Consider the following 15,448-nt stretch of genomic DNA (forward strand, 5'->3'; position numbering starts at 1 on the left):
ACAGTTTACAATACAATTTCTATTTTAACTTTCATTTTTCCACATTATCCCTCCTCAATCTACATTACTTATTCCATATTCCATTTATATGTATACTCATCCCATCACATCATTTCCATCTCATCACTTCAGATTCCCTCACATCACAATCGTATATTCACATCCATACATCCACAACTATATGCGTACATTCACATCTACATGCATGCATCTACATCCCTATGCATACATCCACATCCACATTCACATTCACCTCCATACATCTACATCTACATGCATACATCCACATCTCCATTCACATCTACATCTATACATCTACATCTACATACATCCATCCACCTCCACATCCACATCTACATCTATACATCTACATCTACATGCATACATCCATATCTCCATTCCCATCTACATCTATACATCTACATCTACATGCATCCATCTACCTCCACATCCACATCTACATCTATACATCTACATCTACATGTATACATCCACCTCCACATCCACATCCGTATCTATACATCTACATCTACATGTATACATCCACATCCACATCTATACATCTACATCTACATGCATACATCCACATCTCCATTCACATCTACATCTATACATCTACATCTACATGCATCCATCCACCTCCACATCCACATCTACATCTATACATCTACATCTACATGCAAACATCCACATCTCCATGCATAATAAAATTCTTTTAATTAATCTAGGATGATAGTTCCTAGAATATGGTAGGAAGTCCTCTTTTTATGCTTTGAATGAATTTATTTTATGCGTAATTTCTATAAAAATTTTGCCATAGCTCCACTACTATGACTGATAAATCTCATTTTGTTTCTAAGGGATAAAGCTTATCATTAAGGATATAATTAGAATGGTCTCTAATTGGATCATCAATCCATAATGGTCTCTAATTGGATCATTAAGAAAACAATTAGAATGGTCTCTAATTGGGTCATCAATCCATAATGGATTGAATCATCAATGTGCATAAACTAAAAGCATAGCAAAAAGCCATTAATTTGGCCTCAAGCATAGCTTAATCTTGGATTAAGGAAAGGCTTTATGAAAAGCTTCATTTGGATTGAGAATGGTTCATGAGTATGACCATTTCTTGAGTGAGGGAGAGAAATTACATAAAAACCATTAGAATTTAAACATAAATGGAAATTAACTTCTATAGCATTTATTAAATTATGTAACTCTTCACTACTATTCACCAATTAACTTCAATAGCATTTAAAAAACCATACCAATTAAACTTCTCAAGCTTGAGAGGGGTTGAGAAGAGAGAATCATTGAGAAATTATAGAAAGATCAAAATTCACTATACTTATCTTATAATTTGCTTGATTCTTTGATCACGGTAGAGGCCCCCAACCAATCAATTGGTTTAGTATGTTGATGGAGCCACCAATGGGGATTGAAGAAAGAGAGAAGTATCAAAAACTAGTGAATTATTAAAGAATTCACAACTCTTGGCTTAGGTAGAGTAGAGTAACAATGCATAAGACACTCTATATTTTGGCTTAGGTGGAGTAGAGTAACAAGCATAAGACTCTATCTAATTTGGCTTAGGTGGAGTAGAGTAACAAAGCATAAGACTCTATCTAATTTGGCTTAGGTGGAGTAGAGTGACAAAGCATAAGACTCTATCTAATTTGGCTTATGTGGAGTAGAGTGACAAAGCATAAGACACTATATATTTTGGCTTAGATGGAGTAGAGTGACAAAGCATAAGACACTATATTTTTTTCAACAAGGGGAGGCTTCTATTTATAGGAAAATTTGAGCTCCTAACCAAACAAACTGATTCTAGAATTTTCCAAGTCAGTTTGGTTGAATTTGGACTAGATTTGGACCTAGTTTGGTTACTTTTTGATTCGGTTTGGTTCCATTTTGATTTGGTTTGGTTCAAGAGAGATGAGAGATAAAAATATCACATTATTTTTGAGTTTAAAACTCATTCAAGCATGTGAAATATGCACCTCCTTTAAAGAATTCCCCTTCCTTACATATGTGTCAAAATTTTATTGCTCATAGTTTTTTACTAATAAACCTTGTACATTTTCAACTCTTCATCTTATGTGAAATATGCACCTCCTTTAAAGAACTCCTCTTCCTTACATATGTGTCATAGTTTTTTTACTAATAAACCTTGTACATTTTCAACTCTTCATCTTATGTGAAATATGCACCTCCTTTAAAGAACTCCCCTTCCTTACATATGTGTTTATTTACTAATAAACCTTGTACATTTTCAACTCTTCATCTTATGTGAAATATGCACCTCCTTTAAAGAACTCCCCTTCCTTACATATGTGTTTATTTACTAATAAACCTTGTACATTTTCAACTCTTCATCTTATGTGAGCATTTACTCATTTTTGGATATCTTCTTTTACAAATTGGATTTATCTCCTCCCTACACATGGATTGATGCTATTGGCCCATAGGAACCTTAATTGGACCATAATCTAAAAATTTCTGAAAATCTAGACCCTTAGACTAAGGTTCTTTATACTTATTTCCAATTAATTCCAATTGCACATTGGAAAATTCTTTTTGGAATTTCTATTTCAGGGGAACTTATTTTAATAAGATGAGTTAATTTTCTATCCAAAAATATTCATAATCTGAATATTCTCTCTCTAGCATATTTTTCTCTCTCTAGGCTAAAACAGTTAGAACAAGGCCTTTATATTTCTGAAGAGGGATTGATTACAGGGGAAGATACTAGACATCAAAAAGGGGTTGGGGGAGGAATCTTACATTCTACCCCACTTAAAAAATGCGAGATGTCCTCATCTCGCAAACTGGATAATTTTACAAGATGCACGAATATGAGATTTAGAGAAAAATTTTAATCAAGATTAACCACCAAGAAAAGTCTTAAAGAGAGCAAGATTCAAAATAAGAACAAGATTTAAACTTTATTCATTCACGGAACTTATACAGTAAAGATAGAAGAACTCTTTACACTTCCATAAGCCCGTCCATCATATGGTCACAAAAGCAGTCCTCACAAGCTGCACAAGTATAGGGTAACTCATCTATGGGAATGATTCTGCTGGTTATTGCCGCACCTATCTCAGTGGTATGAGGTGATCTAACAAAAGGACCTCTGAGAGGCAAGCCAGAAACGGGGTAAAGGCATATCTTCTCATGAGGAAGAAAACACGCCAGTAAGAAGACCCGCTCAGAAAACCCAAGATGCCTTGATCTCATGACGCAGTAGTATCGGGGACCCAAACCCAAAGCTTCAATAACCATGGCCAAGCGGACATTGTTACGAAAGTGTTGCTGACCCCAGGGTGTTACCCTAGTTATGTTTTGATAGGTCCGCCATTTGGTCTGCGCTACAGAAGTTCCTAGGTGAGGAAAAAGTGAGCGCTCATACTGTTCTATAAAGTCTTTCTTCACAGACTCTCTTGCGTCTTGAAGGTGAGAAATCATCATGGATAAAACTAGTTCTTGTTGCCAAGCCATGAAGGAGATTAAGAAAGAAAGGAGATTGATGGGAGTAAGATTACTGTGAGCGACAAGTAAAAGTTACGACTTATATAAAGGAAGGAGCTAGCGTAACCTAGAAGCCAACGGTAACTTGCCACTGAAGTTTTACCGTCTTTCCATGATTTGTGTTTGACACATTTTTCTATAGAAGGCATTAAGAATTTTGAGATGAGGAGATAAAAGAACTTGTAGGCTAAGTCACCTACTTTCATTGAATTCAGATATAAGGATCACAATATCTGGGGGTAACTTCTTATACTCCCCAAGAGATAAAGAACTTCTTTTGGGCCGTACTCGAATGAAAACCAAAACCTTGGTATCCAAAACACCGATTCTCACTTCTAAACTCATTGTTCTAAATCCTTAAAACAGGCGTGACTCCTGAGAAGTATTCTAGGAAAAGGGTCTTCCTTTTTTAAACAGAAATTTTCTTTTATTTTAGAGAGGGAATAATTATAAGATCAGAAAGGAAGATTCTTACTCCAGTATACCTCGAAGGTTGGGGAGGAATCTTACATTCTACCCCACTTAAAAAGTGCGAGATGTCCTCATCTCGCAAGGTAGAGGACAACTCTTTTTCTTAAGATCCAATTTTATTCTGGGGTTCCTTATATCCTGGTCAACCCAACAGAATACTGGGATAAATATCCCTTATATAGAACTCATAATTAAATAACAATTCATTCAGATCTTATCATTCATATCTTTAACATGATAATGGTCCATTAGACCGAAAAATTTCCTTCTGAACATTCCTTCATGAGAATTTCAGTTAAGCTAGTCCTCAATTTGACATCCCTTAACTTAATCTACCGGTCAAGTATTAACAGTAGCAATCTAACAGCACAACCCACTAACCTCATAGTGATTGGCTGAATTCATTATCATCATTCTAGTTATGAATATCATCACAGAGACTCGTCCCATTCCCCCTCATTGAGGTTTCATTATATTTCAACTAATCAACATTTTTCAATCAGCATTTTCAATCAGCATTTCCAATCAGAATCCAAATCAATTCATCAATTCTCAAACAGAATTAAAAATCATATCAATCACACTCGAAATCATCATCTAGATAGCATTAACGCTTATAATTTCAAGTCTTAGATTTACTCGTATATACTGTCAGTAAAGAGCTGCAGTATACTCTCGGTATATACGGGTAGTCACAGCCCTTGGAATTATAAGGTAAATACTATCATGTCTAGGCCTCAAGCAAGTCAGGGATTCTATATAATTGCGGCACTTCCTTTTGAAGACCCAATTACCAATTTACGAATTTCAGTTTGAATATCAAATTGTATGAATTATCTCACACAATTATAACCTTTTTGTGTTTCTTGATAAATTTTTGATATATTTATCCTCTCAGTCGATCTTTATTAACCAAATGCTCTGATACCAACTGTAAGATCCCTGTTCCCACCAAGCAACGGATTCGGGGTACTGGCAGCGGAAGTAGTGCTTCTCGCGCGGGACAGGGGTCCCACACTCGGGGCCTCGCCCACGGATATCCGGATAAGAGACTAATCCGTCGGTTATTCCAAAACCGAACCCGGAAAAACTTTCTTAACCGGAAGCACGGGCGATTCCACCAGGATAACTTTTTACTCTAACGTAGTCAAGATCATTTCTGACCGAGATGATCCAATTACATCTATAAGATACTTAGTCAGTTCAAGGAAGAAACTTGCACTTGGATCATTGGGATCAACGCTTTTTTCCCCATTCAAGAGGCACAGCCGTTGATTCCTATCCATAGAACAGTTACTGTCCGGGTTTTTTTTTTTTTAATCTATCGTAAAAACAAAAGTTTGAGTCTCGATTTACGGATCCATCAGTCCAGCCTAACCCCATCCAATCCCATGGGTTAGCCAACCGCCCAACCACTGTAGTGATGGGATCCAATTGAAAATTTGGTTAGGTTTTGTCCCGGGTACCAAGGAAAAGAGTTCCAAGGCCCCCTAGCCGGATGTTCATGCAAAATAAAACTAGTCACACCACTCACACACCCAATATGAAATTGCCTTTTTCAACCAGATTCAACCAGTTTAAAACAATCCTTTAATAAAACCATAGTATCATTGATCACCATCTTCCAATTTATCCAATTGATTCTTAATTTCCCATCATTCCTTCATCAGAGTATCTATGGCATCATTGGCAACTAGAACGCTCAGGAGCCGTTTCGATAGTTCCTAGCCCATAATACTTGGCAATATAATCACTTAACATGATGGACTCTCGTTGAAGATCAGCAAGATCAACCAACAGATCCATATAAGGAGCCATGGACTCATCCATTGAAGACCAGCAAGGTCAATCAACCAGATCCATGCTCGATTTCAGAAAACAACTCCAACTCTGTTCCAATATCTTCCTCGACGCACGCGTGGGTATCCTAGGCGACCCAGAGCCCGAGCACCGTATGGTCAGCACCCTCTAGGATCCTTCGCAGGTAACCTAGCGCTTCACGCATAGGCCGCTTCCTTGGCCCCTCATCCACCGTACCGGAAGCTCACCATTTTAATCGCACCGAGGCTGGTCAAGACCTCGGCCGACCTTGCTACGCGAGACGTCCTTCATTGACTCCCCGTCTCAGCAGTTGCAACTTTCTCATCACGACCTTAATCACAAGACGGTCAAAATGCTCCCCCCAGCATTCTTGACATAAAACAATCATTTACAGACAGCATTTACAAACAGCATTTACAAACAGTTTACAATACAATTTCTATTTTAACTTTCATTTTTCCACATTATCCCTCCTCAATCTACATTACTTATTCCATATTCCATTTATATGTATACTCATCCCATCACATCATTTCCATCTCATCACTTCAGATTCCCTCACATCACAATCGTATATTCACATCCATACATCCACAACTATATGCGTACATTCACATCTACATGCATGCATCTACATCCCTATGCATACATCCACATCCACATTCACATTCACCTCCATACATCTACATCTACATGCATACATCCACATCTCCATTCACATCTACATCTATACATCTACATCTACATACATCCATCCACCTCCACATCCACATCTACATCTATACATCTACATCTACATGCATACATCCATATCTCCATTCCCATCTACATCTATACATCTACATCTACATGCATCCATCTACCTCCACATCCACATCTACATCTATACATCTACATCTACATGTATACATCCACCTCCACATCCACATCCGTATCTATACATCTACATCTACATGTATACATCCACATCCACATCTATACATCTACATCTACATGCATACATCCACATCTCCATTCACATCTACATCTATACATCTACATCTACATGCATCCATCCACCTCCACATCCACATCTACATCTATACATCTACATCTACATGCAAACATCCACATCTCCATGCATAATAAAATTCTTTTAATTAATCTAGGATGATAGTTCCTAGAATATGGTAGGAAGTCCTCTTTTTATGCTTTGAATGAATTTATTTTATGCGTAATTTCTATAAAAATTTTGCCATAGCTCCACTACTATGACTGATAAATCTCATTTTGTTTCTAAGGGATAAAGCTTATCATTAAGGATATAATTAGAATGGTCTCTAATTGGATCATCAATCCATAATGGTCTCTAATTGGATCATTAAGAAAACAATTAGAATGGTCTCTAATTGGGTCATCAATCCATAATGGATTGAATCATCAATGTGCATAAACTAAAAGCATAGCAAAAAGCCATTAATTTGGCCTCAAGCATAGCTTAATCTTGGATTAAGGAAAGGCTTTATGAAAAGCTTCATTTGGATTGAGAATGGTTCATGAGTATGACCATTTCTTGAGTGAGGGAGAGAAATTACATAAAAACCATTAGAATTTAAACATAAATGGAAATTAACTTCTATAGCATTTATTAAATTATGTAACTCTTCACTACTATTCACCAATTAACTTCAATAGCATTTAAAAAACCATACCAATTAAACTTCTCAAGCTTGAGAGGGGTTGAGAAGAGAGAATCATTGAGAAATTATAGAAAGATCAAAATTCACTATACTTATCTTATAATTTGCTTGATTCTTTGATCACGGTAGAGGCCCCCAACCAATCAATTGGTTTAGTATGTTGATGGAGCCACCAATGGGGATTGAAGAAAGAGAGAAGTATCAAAAACTAGTGAATTATTAAAGAATTCACAACTCTTGGCTTAGGTAGAGTAGAGTAACAATGCATAAGACACTCTATATTTTGGCTTAGGTGGAGTAGAGTAACAAGCATAAGACTCTATCTAATTTGGCTTAGGTGGAGTAGAGTAACAAAGCATAAGACTCTATCTAATTTGGCTTAGGTGGAGTAGAGTGACAAAGCATAAGACTCTATCTAATTTGGCTTATGTGGAGTAGAGTGACAAAGCATAAGACACTATCTAATTTGGCTTATGTGGAGTAGAGTGACAAAGCATAAGACACTATATATTTTGGCTTAGATGGAGTAGAGTGACAAAGCATAAGACACTATATTTTTTTCAACAAGGGGAGGCTTCTATTTATAGGAAAATTTGAGCTCCTAACCAAACAAACTGATTCTAGAATTTTCCAAGTCAGTTTGGTTGAATTTGGACTAGATTTGGACCTAGTTTGGTTACTTTTTGATTCGGTTTGGTTCCATTTTGATTTGGTTTGGTTCAAGAGAGATGAGAGATAAAAATATCACATTATTTTTGAGTTTAAAACTCATTCAAGCATGTGAAATATGCACCTCCTTTAAAGAATTCCCCTTCCTTACATATGTGTCAAAATTTTATTGCTCATAGTTTTTTACTAATAAACCTTGTACATTTTCAACTCTTCATCTTATGTGAAATATGCACCTCCTTTAAAGAACTCCTCTTCCTTACATATGTGTCATAGTTTTTTTACTAATAAACCTTGTACATTTTCAACTCTTCATCTTATGTGAAATATGCACCTCCTTTAAAGAACTCCCCTTCCTTACATATGTGTTTATTTACTAATAAACCTTGTACATTTTCAACTCTTCATCTTATGTGAAATATGCACCTCCTTTAAAGAACTCCCCTTCCTTACATATGTGTTTATTTACTAATAAACCTTGTACATTTTCAACTCTTCATCTTATGTGAGCATTTACTCATTTTTGGATATCTTCTTTTACAAATTGGATTTATCTCCTCCCTACACATGGATTGATGCTATTGGCCCATAGGAACCTTAATTGGACCATAATCTAAAAATTTCTGAAAATCTAGACCCTTAGACTAAGGTTCTTTATACTTATTTCCAATTAATTCCAATTGCACATTGGAAAATTCTTTTTGGAATTTCTATTTCAGGGGAACTTATTTTAATAAGATGAGTTAATTTTCTATCCAAAAATATTCATAATCTGAATATTCTCTCTCTAGCATATTTTTCTCTCTCTAGGCTAAAACAGTTAGAACAAGGCCTTTATATTTCTGAAGAGGGATTGATTACAGGGGAAGATACTAGACATCAAAAAGGGGTTGGGGGAGGAATCTTACAGAAACAGAGAGAGATCCTCTCCCTTCTCACCTCTGAACACTTCAAATACGTATACAGCCATTAGTCCTGAGTTGATGAAAATATGGACTCCAACCTACTGACCAAAGCCCTTTGCAAAAATCATCTGATGCTCAGTGGGGCACTAAAACAATGTGTGCTCTTTGGGTGGTGGCCTCTATACACCACCAGCAGGCACACAAGGAAGAAAAGAAAAAGGATCATAATTGGGGGATGTTGAAATCCCAGCTCCAAAGGCACCAACCAGACCTATAACTGTCCCCAATCCTCTAGGGCTGACATAATGGGACACTTCAAAACCCTCCCAAACTCCCTTTCAAACCTAGATAATGGCTTCAGATGTCCTCGCAGGTCAACACAGATCTCGAAAAAAAGGCTTTGTACCTTCTCAACTAATTTTGACTCAGAAGCAACTACCCAGTCATCATCAATCAGACATATAGAGATCTCTAACCTCAAGAGCTTGACTCCAATAACACTCTCATCACAACAAGATAAAATACAAGCTCAGTGTCTACTTCAAATAAACAAAAACATAGTGCCTCAAAATCCCTGAGGCCTGTGGCTCACAGAAAGTAGAAAGAAAACTCAAGAAATGTTTACGGTCCTCCACTAATAGACCCACGAGTTCAAGCTTCACATTTTCATCACTCAGCTGACAAAAAATAGTTACAATCAAGGTAGAACTAATCTGAATCAAGTGTTGAACAATAATGCTCTCTAGAAGTTGAAGGGCACACACGTTCTTGGTGACTCTCGTCCCTAGCCTTTTCTCTACTCTGACCCAAATAGCCTATTCACACTGCGCTATTCTTCGAGACCTCCTTCAATGTCTTCCAATTTTGCATGATCTCCAAATTGCATCTTCGCGAAAACAAACTTGCGAGACTCCCTCCATTGCAATCTTCCACTTTGGTGGTCTCTCAAGCCCACCTCCTTGCAACTCCTCCTGAAACTGTCCCCCTCCCTGCCTTGATTTTCTTCCATCAACTACGTAGCCCATTTCCCTAGGATTTCCAGATGCTTATTATTTCCATTTTACGCACTTGTGACTTTACATTCAATAGCCATGCGTTGTTTTTATTTCCCCGTGATCCTTCTACACATCATCATACGTACATTGCATTTACCTACACATTGTATTTGGGAGGGGCACATTTAGTTCCTCACGATGTGTGTCCATACAAACACATGGCTTGATAAGGTGCACACATGTCCGGGCCACACATGTCTTCGGTTATACCATGCAACCACACGTGCGGGTCACAGGTGCAGCACACATGGCTCGCACGTGTGGAGGTATGGACATGTGATAGTATTTGTACGGATGCCACGTGTGACTGTATGGGCTTCATGCCTTTATAAATATTTAGCATGTCATTTTTTAAATTTTATTAATTTTGCCCCAATTTCTCCAACTGAATGCCCCACTTGCTCCTGATTGCTCCATCCACTTGCAAAGTTCACTTTATACAAACGTGGCACGAAAGAGCCCATTGGCGGAGATCCAATTTGTATACTCGCACTGTTCTTCTGCAGAGGAAGTTTTGTCACTTTTATAGCCCTTCATACAGTCTCCATAGCACTTCTCCAAGGCAGAGTATAGTTAATTGTTGTGGAAATATGGCACGGACATAGCGATTAGACGACATTGGATGCACAAAATTGCACCATTCTTTTAGACTTTACAAAGCAGCTCGTATTTGTGATTTTTAATTTTTAAGGTTGATTCCCTACCTTTTAAAATGGGTTTAAGTGATGAAGGTGTTCTTGTGGTAGAGGGAACACCTGTAGAGAAGCTCTTTGAATTTCTACAAGCAGCAAGAGCACATGACATGTTTGTGTCTTATAGGGAATGCTTTAATGTCAGTTTTGACTTGTGTTTAGTCATTGATAATTTCAGGTACTATAAAGAAGAAATGAAAGCTTTCCTTGGCTTGACTACTAATGGTGCTTTAGATATTGAAGGTTTAAAATTTGATCATCTCAGTAGTTTGGCAAATGCTTCTTTGGATAAGGCCAGATCTCATAAGAAGTATGATGCGCTTCTTGAGCATCTGAAAGTCAATGAAGTAGTGTAGGCTACATAATAGAACATGCAGGCTCCTATAGTATCATGTACCCTTCCTTTTCTATCTGCATGCACAAGCAAGCATAGAAGATGCTAGAAAGACCAATCCTGACACTTTTGGTGTGTAGTCTACGGCATTTCTAGGTGATATTGAAAATCAAGAAGAAATAAATGATGTAGAAATGGTCTTGGATAAGGGCCAAGGCACAAGAAGAAATATTGAGTAAGGATTTTGATGTTGCAGATTTTAGGCAAGCTTAATTGTGCCAGAGGAAAACTATGTTTCTATATAGGTTTCAAAGAAGGAGATCATTCTTTCATGCCTTCTATCCTTCCCACTCAACGACAAAAAAGGATTTTGTACTCCTTATAGATATCGAGCAGCTCTTAAATTCAAGAGGACTATTTTCTTGGATTAATAGCTGATGGATGTCAAGTTGCTTCAGATTTTATAGATCTAGATGAGGTGGATAAATTTTCAGTGATTGATACAAAAGCAGCAAAGGGAGAAATTTCATTGATGCACCCGGGGCTATAGAAATGTGCTATAAAAAGATTAAAGAACAAGAAGACACTATTTCCATAGAAGAAGAGTTTTTGGCTATTGAAAAAAGCATGGGAATCTCCAGTATGGGAAGAGAGCAACCAAAGAATCCATGCTTAGAAGAAAAGATGACTCCACAAGGTTCAATTGATTTGTGGGAGGATAGGCGACTTGTTGTGAATATGAGAACAAAAAGGTATTTAGAAGAATAAATTCATAATCGATTTTTTTCAAGATTTTATTTTTGTAAAGTTAATTATATTTTTCTATTTGTAGCTTGAGATAGAAGATGAAGATGGATTCCTCGCCCAAGGTGGAGGTACACGTACTTTTATTGGCAGAGATTCAACCTTCGGTAAATATATTTCAAGGATACCTCAAAGTGTGTTGATCATTTACCATTCAAAATATTTAGATGATCCACACATTTCATTAATGGACTTAGAAGTTTTACCACCATACTTAGGACATTCAAAGATACAGCATAACGCAAAAAAGATCATGTTGATGGAGAAGAAAGAAGCTATATGTATATTTGGATATGGACCACGGTTGTGTGCATCAAGGGTAGGGTATTTTTTGTGTTATAAAGCTTATGCTAAGGCAATCCTTGATTTGAATATCCGTTCCCTTGGGATGATCAATGACAAAAGCTAGCAAACTACCCAAAGAAGGTGAGGGTAAACAAGTATTTGAAGAGGACTACCCTGAAAAGGAGGGTGAACAACTGTCCAAAGAAAACCCCAAAAATGAGGGCAATCTTGTTGAGGAAGAGAAAAGAAGGAATAATGGGAAAAGGAGAAGACTTTTTAAAACAAGTCTTTTTCTATTTGTATTGATTTCTTTTGTTACATAGTATTTATCTTAATGTAGACCAACTATTAGTATATAGTGTTTTCTGCTCATTTGAAAGCAAACACTTTCTGCTCATTTGAAAGCAAACACGATTAGTATATAGTGTTTTGTGCTCATTTGAAAGCAAACACTTTCTTTAAAAGTTTGTAAGGTTTGTGTCACCGTGAATTTTCCTCCATCTCAATCTCCATCCTACATAGAGATATGCTTTATTGAGCATGATGAATGTTTATAATATATTGATGTTAATAATAGTGGCTATATTTTTGTGTGGTATAAACTAACTTGGATTTTAAAATTTACATTATATCATTGCATTTGTCTTCGGTAGAATGTGTTGAAGAGATCTTGTAATGCATTTATTTTTGTTTTTCCATCATCGTGTCGAGTTGTATGTAAATAGTTGATACATGCATCATAGTGTGATTTTTCCATGCCTTGAGTACTATTTATGTTATATTAATTAGTCAATGCACGAATTACATGAAGAAAAAACTATTACCAAGTAGAAGGTTATGTCCTTGTTCCCCCAAGCAACTATAATTGTTTTCACAAGCATCTTGATTGTTGTCTCAAACTGACTTACATAATCACCTTAGTCATTTACTTACGTAAGAGTTTTATGAAATTATCAAGCTCTATCCAGAATCTCATATGAAGTTTTTTCATGCTTGGATTACTAACTTGGTTAGCTGTGTGCTTTCATAAAGCCTTCCAACATTCCCATGTTGCACATGTCCATCATGAAAGCCCATGTTAGAGAGTAATATCTCACATTTCTCTAAACATGCCTTTGATAGCTTCAATGGCAAAATGGAACGAGCATAGTGAAGATGAAGCTTTAATAGTTTATCCAATATTCTAATTTCTGCATGTAAAGTACAAATGTGAACTCTCTCTAGCTTTTTTGCAAGTATGGGATCCCAATTGGGATCCTGAGGCACAATACAAGGTTCACCCTTGACTTCGATTATTTTTGTTGACTTTTCCTTGCTCCCGGTCTTTGATTTCCCTTTACCCTTGGTATGGTATTCATCACTAGTTACTTCCTTTGTCTTGTCTTTGGACAGGTCACAGAGGCTTCGTACAATCCATTGTACGGTTTTCCATTCTAGACTATTCATTCCTACCATGTAATAGAGGAATGGGTTTGCTAATCTAGGACCTTCACACACCCCATACATGCACTTCAATGCTTTCAAGTTGGCACTCATGTGCCACTTAGCTGTAAAGTTTCTTACCCCATCCTAGCCGCCCCCTAGGTACCATAGCTCCATCTCTAACTATGCATTATGTAATGGCTAGTCTCCCTCACCTTAAGAATAATTTAAAGCTTTGTTCATCAGTCCTATCCTGATTCTTTACATTTTTTGATGTTTTAGGATCCATATGCCTCATCACGATTTTTTAAAAAAAATAAGGTTACCCTCACAGTCCTCTATTGTGCAGTCATATAACTTCACCATGGCTAATTGGACCCTTCTAATGTCTAGAAATATGTTATTACAAATGTCATACTTGAATGTTGATTTCTTTTTATTTAGCTTGTCTATATTCATTAAACCGTCAATGTGTTTGTATTCACCTATGAACCCTAGAATAGCCAAATTTTGTTGGTGTCATGCCATTGCTATGTTATGTGGTTGGGATAAGTCAAACACATGAAGACAACGAGGCTTCATACCTTGGATCAATACCTTTGATATGGCTCTGTATCCCTTCCTACTTATCGAAACCTTGATATGGCTCTATATCCCTTCCTACTTATTGAAACCTTGTTGCAAGCCTCCACCACCTCATCAAGATTGAGAGCAAGTCATGAAAGTCATTACTTTTATGACAAACTTCCTTGACTACCCTCCTTCAAAGCCCTGCACACTCCAAAATCTTTAGTATTTCAATCAAGTCATTATTTTTGATACTAGACTTGATTATAGAAATTCTATCTAGAGGATTATCCAAGAAGAAACCTCCCACACTATTCATGAGCAAGCCTCATCCATTCCTTCTTAGCACCTCCATGTGTTGCTAGGTATGTAACAGTCGTAAAATGTCTAGATCTCGCTCTTAACCCAAAAAGAGTACTTTTTAGTTGAGGTTTTTGGAAACCATATTCTTGTAAATTTTTGGTAGTTTGTCTTAGCTTTGTTACCTCTTCGTGAGATGATTGAAGTAGTCTTTCTAGCTCATTTACACAGTGAGTTTGTGAAATTTCAATGTCTTCTAACCCTTTAATAGATTGCTTATATAAACCAAGCATAGTTTCAACCATGTATGTGTGTGTTGATAATGCGAAATAGTAGCTTGATTATTCAATCTTGACTTGTATCGAAATAAGCCTTCTCTACCATCCCCAATGAATCAAACAAGATCATGCAAAGTGCTAAATGATGAAACTGTACCAGTTCATGGGTCAAGAGGCAATAGACCTCCTTGAACCCACAACTATACATTCTTCTTCCTTTTTGTATGTAGTCTTTGAGCATTAGCCTTATCATGTAGAGCTTTATGATGAATGCTTCTCCATATGAAATAGTATTTATCAAGTACCAAGTTGATATGGTGTCTTTTCTTTGAGTGTTGATCAACCTTTGGAGGAATGGAAAACAATGTAGAAAATACAAACATTTTCATTAAAAAAAAATGAAAGGGAGGAGACACATTCCTTTTCATTGAGAGAACTATGCTTGTGGAAGAGCGGGAAGGAAGAAGATGAATGAGATAAAGGAAGAAAAGTTATGTAAGTCATGTAATGAGGGTATTGCAAGGTGGGAGAATCCAGAATTTCCTAGTTAGCAAGACTATCCATGTTGCTATTTACACAGCTACAAACATGGTTATACATGCGATAATCATGCTTGTACCCACGTGTAT

Source organism: Cibotium barometz, chromosome 4 (assembly GCF_041138505.1).
Source record: "Cibotium barometz isolate CiBa-2024 chromosome 4, ASM4113850v1, whole genome shotgun sequence".
Taxonomy (NCBI): Eukaryota; Viridiplantae; Streptophyta; class Polypodiopsida; order Cyatheales; family Cibotiaceae; genus Cibotium; species Cibotium barometz.